This window comes from Mytilus californianus, unplaced genomic scaffold (genome assembly GCF_021869535.1).
Source record: "Mytilus californianus isolate M0D057914Y unplaced genomic scaffold, xbMytCali1.0.p SCAF_8, whole genome shotgun sequence".
Classification (NCBI taxonomy): Eukaryota; Metazoa; Mollusca; class Bivalvia; order Mytilida; family Mytilidae; genus Mytilus; species Mytilus californianus.
The window spans coordinates 15,048,834-15,061,025 of NW_026262734.1; the positions used below are offsets into that span (position 1 = coordinate 15,048,834).

At 32.6% G+C, this 12,192-nt stretch overlaps 1 protein-coding gene across 1 annotated transcript in view; it reads right to left on the bottom strand.

Moving 5' to 3' along the window:
* LOC127712505 (uncharacterized) overlaps nucleotides 1–11,519 on the bottom strand; it is a 151,818-nt gene extending 140,299 nt beyond the window's left edge. The window contains exon 1 of the mRNA XM_052218981.1: nucleotides 11,156–11,519. The gene's annotated coding sequence lies outside the window, so the exon portion shown is untranslated. The remainder of the gene's footprint in view (nucleotides 1–11,155) is intronic.
* Between the last annotated feature and the right edge of the window lie 673 nt (nucleotides 11,520–12,192).

Consider the following 12,192-nt stretch of genomic DNA (forward strand, 5'->3'; position numbering starts at 1 on the left):
CTTTTGTCCACAAGCACGCATTATTTATGAGTAAAGTTGGAACAAAGGTCAATTTGGCTCTGATTCACAACAATTGTTCTCTTGTTAACATGACCTTTTTTGTCGACACGCGCTCGCCGTATCAGGCTAGAACAAACCAATGCATATCAATGTCACATGTGTCTTTTCCTCGACTGAATGTTATTAGCAATATTAATATTGGATACAATTGTAACGTAATGAATTGCATTTGATCCTAGTCCTAAGTTTAATTTTTGGTTGAATCAGTTGAACATCTAAGTGATCATCGATGTGTAATATTTGACACTGGACATTATTTTAGGAGCGATGCAATACAAATAATGTATTTCTATCAATCATTTACTTCAGTTAAAGACTTTTGAATGTAACAATATGGTACAAATCGATTTGATTTACTGAATTGCATATTTCTTTTTATCGAAATGAAAATATTATAAACTGCTCCCGGTTAATGTAAATAAGAAGATGTGGTATGGGTGCCAAATAATCATCTCCATCCAAGTTACAAAGTATAAAACAATTATTGATTAAAAATACGGCCTCAACACGGAGCTTTGGCTCACACCGAACAGCAAGCTATAAGGGTCCCCAAAATGACTAGTGTAAAACAATTCAAAATGGAAAAACAAAGGTATAATCTTTAAGTATGTAGTCATTTCGCTACGTTATTCTATAGCTTTTTGGTCAATTTCGAAAAAGCAAGTAAGCATCTCACTGTTTTTTAAATGAGAAGTAACGCTGGTGTTATAAAAAAAATCTGATACGAAACAGAAATATAAACCGTACACAAGATTTTATCAATCGTTGTTTGATATTTTTCTATATGATTTATTCTTGTATTAGTTCTTGCTAAAAAAAAACTTGATGATAAAAAAAAAATCAAGAGAGGTATCGAAATCGGTCTTTATAGGTACCTAATGGTAAATATAAACTGTCAACTAAAATCTTAAAATATTCTTATTCTTGTTGCATTTTTTTTTAAAAAATAATGTTTTATTTGTCAATGTAATAATTTTACCCGGTAAATCCTTATATAAGATAAAACATGGAACTTTATTCATTTTACGTCCATAGATAAAACATCATAAGCGTTGCATGGGTAATTATTTAGATAGTTTATGACAACCCGTTTCGGTTGACTGCTTAGATAATCCGTTTATTGAAATGTAAATAACTTTCACCAAGCAACTGTCATCTGTATAATATTTAAAAATTTAAAGTAAATTAGATACTAAGAATATATTTTTCTTGACAAATTTTATATGGATCAGAACTATTATTTTACATTAGAAACAAAAAATGTATAAGAAAATTTCAGAACATCTTTGGGATATATTACTTATTATATCTTTACGGGCGGAATGAATAAATACAGGACTTCTTTATGTCAGAAAGCACGACTGCAAAGTTTTAATGACTAACACATTTCCCGGTTAAGACAATTAATCTTTTCTTATATAACCAATTAAATGTTAAAAATTCTATCGGGAAAAAATGAATTGTACGTTTGCATACGTTATTTAATGAAATAGATATACAGTATTACATAAAAAGACCACAAAAGAATATCCTCCTAGCTATGCCGATTTTATTCATAAAGGGGAGTAACCCCTGATAAACACAGCCATGATAAAGTGTCGCTCGTTTTATTTAAAATATTTAAAATCTTAACACGACTGAACACGATCTTACAGCAACTAAACAGATTTTTTACCTTTGGTCTTATTTTATCTGAACGTGATCTAATCAAGTCTTATTTGAACGCTAGAAGAATCTGTCTTGTTTATCTTGACCCGACTGATCTGACTGAACACGATATATCGGAACAGAGTCTGAAAGTCTAAACCGGTCTTAACGTTTTTCCCTAGCAGTAAATCAAGGCGATTAAGACTTGATCAGACCAAAATGACCGTTTCAGACTTAAATCTTGCTACTGGTGTTACTGTAACGTAATAACATAACAACATACTGACAATTTAAATAGCCGGTTACATCTAAGAAAACTGAAAGGCGTTCGAAACTTTTTCCTGTAAATTATAACCATCTGTATTAACTTTAAAAAGATATTCAGAATAAAAGTTGTCATGTGTTCAAATTATCTCAGTACAATTTCAGATACCAACAGCATTTTATCTGTACCATATTAATCATTAATCTAACTGTGTAGTAATTTCTTTTAAAAGATTGTACTTACTCCCCTACCTTACACAAACACACTATTTCAATTAAAGGTAAATCTAATAGGGAAGATAAGCGTACACATTGCAAACACTCTGTTTTAACACGTTGTTTTTAGGGTTAAATATGTTTTGTGAGCTAAGGAACAGAATCTATTGTAAATGAAGGTATAGTCATGTGAAATATAAAGAAAACTTTACTAGATATTTTATTCAAGGATGTCATTCACGTCTTATACTGCAACCACAAATTATTAAAAGATCCAAAGGTTAGAAAATAGTGATTTTATGATATTGATTTTTTTGTGATTTCCGTGTTCAAATATCTACAAAACAATAGTTACTTTACAATGAGGAAGTCATAAAATGTTGATTGTTTGCATATGTGCTTAACCTTTTGTTTACAACAACAGATGTATTGTCTGTCGGTAAATAATTTCTATTGTCTTTAATACTTTAAAATATTATACAAAAAATGTTAACAAAACAATTGATTTTATTTATATACATTTCGATTTATATGAAATCATGTCTTAAATTAAAATGCATATCAACTGGTCATTTTATACAAAGTTGATTGCACAGCGTTAAAACATGATTTTTTTTAAAGATTGTTTTCGTTCTGTGCACCACTATTCTCATGTTTTCATTCCTTGTGTGATAAGATTAAGTGTAAGACGATAAAGCTGTTCTTATTAAATTTTATCTCTCGAAAACACGTCAATATTCATAAAGCCCTTCATTAACTTATTAAATGTGCAGGCATACCAAGTAATGAAGTAATACGTCATTTTTTACCGTTCATCGTTTTACATCATTTAATTTTTATTAGTTTTAGGTACAGTTGATTGGAGATGTTCTTCTTCATGCAGTTAGTCATGTTAACCATAACTGGTATGTGTTTTTATATATACCAAAAAATATGATTAGCTACTGCTCAGTACTAGTGACAAATAACGGGTCATATATTTTAAGAAAAAAGTAAAATAACAAAAATATCGATATAAGATATAAGATATAAAAATATGTAAGAAGTTACTTCAAAAAGCTCAAATAAACAGTTATGTTTTCTGGTGAATTCAAATGATATCAATTTTATCATACTATCAAATCTCCGAGTATTTCTTTAGATTTGATTTTTTACATAGACAGTTTATGAGTCCGGGGTTTGATTTATTAATGCTTGATAACCGTCTACAAATGGTCTAGTGGCAAATGATTAATGTACGCACATGACGAGAAAAAATACTAACATATGTATTGCCTGCATAAGTTTTCAACTGCAACGAACTATGGTTTTTGATTTTTTGTGTGTTAACGCCACTTTTGAGCACCGCTTTTGGGCTATTTTGTGGCGGCCATTTTTTATTGGTGGAGGAAGCCCGCAGAAAACCACCGACCTTCGATAGGAAAACTGACAATCCTAGTCAATTAAGGTTGGAGTCGAGTTCACCCAAACGAGCGGGATTCGAACTCACAACCTCAGTGTTGATAAGCTAGTGATTACAGTAGTACCTACTTAGACCTCTCGGCCACCGAGGCCTCTGCAACGAACTATGAGACATTAATAGAAATCGATATCTGGGTATGGATAGATTGTGCCTTGCCACAGGCAACATACAGATAACTTGCACTTTTTGGAGGCACCAACTATGTAACGAAATTATTGTAACAAATAAAGGCAACAGTAGTATACCGCTGTTCGAAACTCTTAAATCGATAGAGATAAAAACAAATCCGGGTTATAAACTAAAACTAAGGGAAACGCATCAAATATAAGAGGAGAACAACGAAACAAATAAACACAACATTAAAATGTAACACACAAAGAAACGAACTATAATATAACAATGGCCATTTTCCTGAATTGGTACAGGACATTTTAAGAAAAAAATGGTGGGTTGAACCTGGTTTTGTGGCATGCCAAACAAAATATTTTCAAAAGCTGAATATTCTCTTCACAAAAAAAACTGAGGTTGTGCTGTTTTCAGAGAGGTGAGCTACATATATTTTCAGCTGAACTGCATGCATGTTGGACAGAATACAAAAGCATAAATTACACAATAATGAGAGACAGTGTAGGAGTTCCAATGCAGATGTCATGGGAAGACGCCAGAGACGAATGTTACAAAAAAGGATTTGCATTATTCTCTCCGAAACGAGATATAATGGATTGGGTTTACTCATTCATGCAAAGGTATTTACAATTTAAGCGTAAATTAAAATCTGTTTTTTTTATTTATTGTTATTTAGCAAAGAAAGTTAAATTATAGACATGTCTTAATCCTAACTTGACAAGTTAAAGTTTATTCTCATTGAACAAACGGAAAGCAGAAAAGAATAATTAACATGAAAAGTGCTTCGGACGCATAAAATTTTCATTTTTACAGCAATGAGTCAATACCTCTACTGGTGGACTATAAGTCCACGAGGGTATGAACAGCTCAGTAGTTTGTACAGCTGTATTGAAATGATTTAAAACAAACAATCTAAAATTGCTCGTTTATAAATTTTGAAATTATACAGAAAGGTGACTACTCCATCAGGAATAGTTGGCCTTAGATAGATTTGTCTATTTTCTTAAAGTCCATTTTGGTTTATAGCTCTTCAACGTTTTCGGTCCTTATATATCCTTGCCTTTCAAATATTCGGCTTTGAGCGTTCTTAATGAAGGTAAATCAAGAAAACCAATGCGGACGAATGACATATATAACTTGTTTTCATTTTTTAACCAACTGGATCTCGATGTTTTATGGTGTTGCTACCTCCACTAGTAGCAAGATTTCAGTCTGAAACGGTCATTTTGGTCTGATCAAGTCTGAATCAACTGAATTTACCGCTAGGGAAAAACGTTAAGACTTTTTAAGACTTTCAGACGCTGTTCAGATATGTCGTGTTCAGTCCGTTCATTCATGTCAAGATAAACAAGACAGAAGGCTCTAGCTGTTAAACTAGATATGTTAAGACGGTTTTAGACGAATTCAGACCAAACATAAAAAGTAATGTTCAAAATTTTCAGATCGGGTTAAGATCCGTTTAGTGTGTCAGAATGATATTAGGAGTTACGCCCCTTCATGTGGATGATACATTTTAATTATAAAAAAATTACAATATAAGTTTTCTCGTTTGAATTGTTTCTCACACTTTTCACGTCGGGCCTTTTGACAGTATCGGGTTTTGTCATTGTTGAAGGCCTTAATTACGGTTGTCTATAATTGCTTACATCCACTTCATATTTGAACTCCGGTGGATAGTTGCCTCATTAGCAATCATACATTTCTTCGTTTTTATTTATTTACCTGACTTTTAAACTCGTGTTTTGAACCGAGTCCTGAACATGCATGACATATTTGTCACTGGGCGTTAATAATTAGCAACAAACAATCAACCAATTAAACTTGTGTTAAATAAGAAGAAAATCCATTTGATATTCATTCATTTAGTGGGGTGGGCTGGTAATTTAGAGCTGAAAAATATGCATAATAAGCGACAGATTAAAAATGTTAATAATGCCCTCTATAAATTTAAACTGACCACCACGGAATAGCCCAACTTAGTGTTGAAAGTAGCGTTAAACACCAATCAATCAAAATCCCTTCCCTAGAATATCAAATAGTCGTCCCTTAACTTTTATTGTCCGTGTAGTTCTTATATTTATCCAGCTTATCGTCATACAGGGATGTCCTATTAAGACTGTCATACCATAAAAACGTTAATAACACAGCTCACATTCCAATATATCTGCATTCATAAATTTATTAATGTCATTTAGACTAAACGACGCCATGTTTGTTATGTGCCTCTGCCGTCTAAACTACCTATCAAAAACGAAGAGGTGGAAGAGGGCCAGAAGATCTTCCCTATGCAAAAAAACAGAAATGGACCTCTTCTGGCTCACTACCGAAGAACAAAAAAACACGCCCCTGTTTCTTGTTGAAGACTGATTTACCCGGTACGTCTAAACACCACCTAGGCCGCCTTGGTGCACTAAGCTCTGAAAACTGCACTAAGCCCATGATGGAACAGTCATATAAGTACCAAGGTCATTCAGTATGATAATGTTGTAAATAAAGAGCATATATTTAAATTTTGGTGTAAATGTATTTAGAAATGAAAGAGTTATTAATATTTTACATGGCACGCGCCGACTTTTGTATAATGTGTCCAGTTATCATAGTGTTGATTGAATCCACCGAAGCTTGACGAGTTCATATAAACCAATACCAATATCTTTATTCCCATAACCATTGCAGATACATAGGTACAGAGAGAGTGCAAAATATGTACATGAATATGCATCTATTTACAAAACATATATACAATACAGTGGTTTCCAAATAATATACATTTTAGCTAGGAAGACCCACATGTTTATTTATACACTTTATAAACTTACATAATCTTTTTAGTTCTATATTTTTGTTTAATTTGCTCATCAATTTTCTAAACTTTAGTGTATTAACATAAGCCAAATAGTACTTATCAAGGTATAATTTTCTACTGTCGTTAAAAAATGGACATTCTAGAAGATAATGAAATTCGTCTCCAATGCTACCAATATTACAAAGATGACATTTTCTCTCATTTCTATTAACATTATTCCACCTCCCTGTCTCTATTGAGAGTCTGTAGTTTGTGGTTCTATATCTACATAAAATAATACTTTCGTGCATATCCAACATATCAAAATATTTTTTTTCAAAATTTAATTCTAACTTAAAAATTCTATAATTTACTGATTATGTAGACTCTTGAAATTGTGTATTCCACAACTGTTTGTATTGGTCTTGTAATCGCAACTTTAGTGCATTTTTTAATCATATATCATTACCAAAACATTGAGAAATCCAAATATTTGAAAAACCACATTCATCCAATATATTTTTATCTTCACTCACAAAAAATGTACATACATTATTAACAGTAAATAGTGTTTTTAATAGTGTATATGCGATAGAAGATAACTTAGTCTCTTTAGCAGATACTAATTTACACCAATAAGATACTATTTTTAATTTAAAGGATATCTACCAAGTTCTCCGTATACCATATAGCTAGGTGTGGAATTTTCAGTTTCAAAAGAAGTTTACAGAATTTCTGATGGATTCTTTCTATAATTTCAACATCACCATGCCCCCAAATTTCACATCCATACAAAAGTATGGGTTTCACAACTTTATAGAAAAGATCTAAGTGACACTGAGTGGAAAGATTATGTATGCGGCCTGATTTCAACACCTTAAACATAGCTTGTGTGGCTTTTTCTGCTAGGTGTTTCTGTGCTATTTTAGTATTACCAGTTCTAGATAATAATATGCCCAAATAGTTAAATTCTTTTAATATTTTCAATGTCAGTGCCGTCTATAGCTATATAAAAATGTAAATTTGACGGCATTCTGCCTCTACAAAAAATCATCACTTTAGTTAACTTTAAGCTTCCAAATATTACAGTATTCACTGAAAGAATCCAGCTGTTTCTGTAAATCATCAGCACTTTCTGCCAATAGTACTATGTCGTCTGAACTAAGGATATGAATGGAAAGGTTAAATATGCACCAAGATTGTAAATTAAGATTGATTATTATAATGTAAAAAAATATGTTCAAAGTTGGTTCGAAAATCTTAAGAGATTTAAAAGTTATCATAAAACAGAAGATGTGGTAAGATTGCCAATGAGACAACTCTCCACAAGAGACCAAATGACACAGAAATTAACAACTATAGGTCACCGTACGGCCTTCAACAATGAGCAAAGTCCATACTGCACAGTCAGCTATAAAAGGCCCGGAAATGACAATGTAAAACAATTCAAACGAGAAAACTAACGGCCTAATTTATGTACAAAAAATGAACAAAAAACAAATATGTAACACATAAACAAACGACAACCACTGAATTACAGGTTCCTGACTTGGGACAGGCACATACATACAGAATGTGGAGTTAAACATGTTAGCGGGATCCCAACCCTCCCCCTAACCTGGGACAGTGGTGTAACTACAACATAAGAACGAACTATAAAAATCAGTTGAAAAAGGCTTAACTCATCAGATGGATAAAAATACAAATACTACAAATACAAGTTAACATTTTTACGGGGCACGCGCTCTTCTTGTGTAATGTCTGATCACCTTGAAAATTGATCCAACCAATCTTTAACTGGTAAATTATGTTTCCTTGTTGCTAAGTAGTAATGATAAAAGGGCTGTTGATCTTTTCTTTGATGCTTTGTTAGAAAAAATATATTTGGAAAAAGTGATTGTTTAATTGCGCTATTTGAAATAAAAACAGTGAAACAATAGAAATTGGCTTTTACTCAAAGACATATCTGATTTACCTATGGCGTTTTTGTCGTTTGGATGCTGTCAAATTGAAGTTTATTCCACATCTCCTATAGTTTGAGTTCTGTTTGATTACTTTCTATTACCGTCTCCTCGGAGACGGTATTAAGAGTTGAACGATGGACAGTCTGCGGGCTGAAGGCTTTCTTACTATCTAATTGGAAGATATTACTGACGCTGTCATAATTAAATTTCGTTCATTGGTTGGGACAATTCAAACCTAGTAAATGTCTTTTAATCCCGTAGAGTGTCGGATCTGAACTCTTTATTTTAGTAAATAGATTTGCCTGGTTACCAATCATGCATATCGGTACACAGGTAACACTTATCTATAAATAGCCAAATCTCCTGAAGATTTGTAAACACACACGTGATTATTTCATGTTACGTACATTTTATACGTGAAAACATAAGAAAACTTTTAGGAAAATGCCTTTTTCTTAGGTTATATTTATTTATACTCAGTAAAATTTGATTTGATTTGATTTTTGGTGTTTTAACGCCACTTTTAAGCACCGCTTTTGGGCTATTTCGTGGCGGCCAGTTTTTATTGGTGGAGGAAGCCGGAGCGCCCGGAGAAAACCACCGACCTTCGATAGGAAAACTGACAATCCTAGTCAATTAAGATTGGAGTCGAGTGCACCCGCACGAGCGAGGTTCGAACTCACAACCTCAGTGTTGACTGGCTAGTTATTACAGTAGTAACTACTTAGACCACTCGGCCACCGAGGCCCCCTACTCAGTAAGATAATCTAAAGGCAACACAAACATTTTAAAACGGAGATATCAAATAATTTCTGTTCGATTAATATTAATTTACACAAGAATTTTTATCTCAGGGGGCGGGGGCGGCGGCGGCGGCACTTCGACCTTTCTATGGCAGAGGTGAGCAGCTGAGACATCCAATACCCCACCCTTTATATATATATATATATATTTAGACTCCTCTACAAAGAAATTTGTTTTGCATGCACACGTATAAAACCGCAATTTTTATACGTGTGCATGCAAAACAAATTTCTTTGTAGAGGGGTCTAAATACAGCACAAACAACATTTTCCAAAAGACCAAATGAGTGAAAAAGTATATTTTAACAAAACGCATTTGACTAGCAGGTCGAACAACTGATGTGCTTAAACCCTGCTGACTGCCATTGGCGATTGACAAATAAACGGATCACAAGATGTAACAATTAGATCTTATCATTAATTTATTACCAAACAGAAAACAATAAACTTGCGGAAAAGATGGTATACCGCAAACATGAGGTGCAAACATTTGTACACCATATCCGGATTTCGACAATTAATGTCTCTTCAGTGATGTTAGGAATCGAAACGGTATTTTGAAGGCCATATAATTTACCTCAATTTAGGATAGACTCTTGAATTTTGAAAGAGTCAAAATAGGATGAACGGATCATATAAGTCCGAAGGCAAATATAATACAAGCCCAAACGAAAAAATATAAACAAGTCTAAATTGAAAACAACGTTCAAACCTATGATTGCGTTGGATAAAAACCGCAATTTTTATACGTGTGCATGCAAAACAAATTCCTTGGTAGAGGGGTCTAAATACAGCACAAACAACATTTTCCAAAAGACCAAATGAGTGAAAAAGTATATTTTAACAAAACGCATTTGACTATATATATTGAATGATAAAAGAACATACATGCAGTTACCCTAGCTATCATATATTTTTTACAATAAGTATATATACCTGCACATAGCTATCATTGTTACGCTATTTCATGGGGAGATACTAGTAAATAGATTTGACAAATATCTTAAACATTTACGAAAGTGATTTTAGAGACATATATACACAATCTCTGGTGATTTTAATTGCATCTGTAAAAAAATATCGACATCTGATTAGTTTCAGATTCAATCATCAACCTTGTGTTATATTTCACCTAAATTTCTCGACCTCATGCAATTTCATGAAGCTTCAAATAGTGACCTATCCCAGCGACTCATCCTTTCCACTCATTACATAATAAGTGCCCCCACACACACCCCAAGATCGTTTGGCTGAGTTGGATGTTGTCTAGATCTACCTAGCTAGCTCTTCCTAGCAAGATATAGCAGAGGTTGAAGAACAGAAGACTAAAAATATATCTAAAAGGGAATATAAGAAGAGCAAAAAACTACTCTCAGACGATGTATGCTAACATATTTTAAGCAATGTTTAATTTCTATGAATGATTTTAAAGGAGATGTGAAGTATACATAATTAATTTAGACAGCAACCCAATTAAGCAACAAACAAAACGTGACAATTTACTTCTAAAGTTCAATCTACGGTCTTCTTCAATGGACATGTCATTACAACATTTTAAATTTTTTTATCCTCCCAAGTCTCACTATAATATATAGAATAGTTGTGAATATGTGAGCCAAAATTAGTTCCTGTGAAAAAAGTTCCAGTGGAACAAATATCACAGGAAATATATTCTGGGAGAACTTTTTTCACAGATAATTTCTATATGATTTGTTCCATCTCTATAAAATAAGTTCCACAATTTACCTGGTGAAATAAGTTCTGGGTTTGTGAAATTTGTTCCTTACCTAGTGAAATAAGTTCCAGGTTTGTGAGATTTGTTCCTTACCTGGTGAAATAAGTTCCTTGTCTGTGAAATATGTTCCACTGGTTATACAAGTTATCTTTTATACTGAGCATTGTTATCAGTGAGCTTAAAGTTATAATTCAAGTACATTATAAAAACATGTATTATATTGATAATGTAATAAATAAAAGGTGTAAACATCCAATATGGATTCTGTGGAGTATAGCAAAATGTTTAATTACATTATCCATACAAAAATATCCAAATGACAATAATTTAATGAGGCAGATAAGCGAAGAATAAGAAAAATCCGTCAGAATTTTTTTATAGATCAATCATTTATTTATGAATATTGCAATTCAACATATGTTACTTCATATCAGAATTTGTAGATAAACTGTTATCACAGAAATATGTCTCATCCTTTTGCAATTTTGATTATGCAAATGTTGAAATTAAAATAGCAATACTTTAACATGTTTCATAAGTTATGCAAATATTCAAAGTCAATGAACCATGACTGAGGTACATGGCTAAACAATTTCCATGTAAATGAGATGTGCCAAAGCTAATACAACTGCATACCAAATACCATTGAATTATTATAAGTCGTTCCCTTTAAACAAACCTAAACACAAACATTAACTTATAAACTATGTAAAAGTTTCAAAGTCAATACCATAAAGAGGGGGTGAGGCTATATAATATCCATGGAAACGATATTTGCAAATGCCAATAAATTTGCATACCAAATATCGTTTACTTAACATTAGCAGTTCATCTTAAACTGATCTAATCACAAACTAATACATGTAAACTAAGCAAAAGTTTCTAAGTCGATAGACAATGACTGAGGGAGCGGGCCAAATATTCTCCATGGTAATGAGATTTGCTAATGCTTATACAACTGAATACCAATTAACATTTGCCTACCCTAAATGGTTCCCCTTGAACTGACCTAATCACAAACTAATACATGTTAACTTAGCAAAATTCTCAAAGTCAATAGACCATGACTAAGGGAGCCAAATAATCTCCATGGAAATAAGATATGCCAATGCTTATACAACTGCATACCA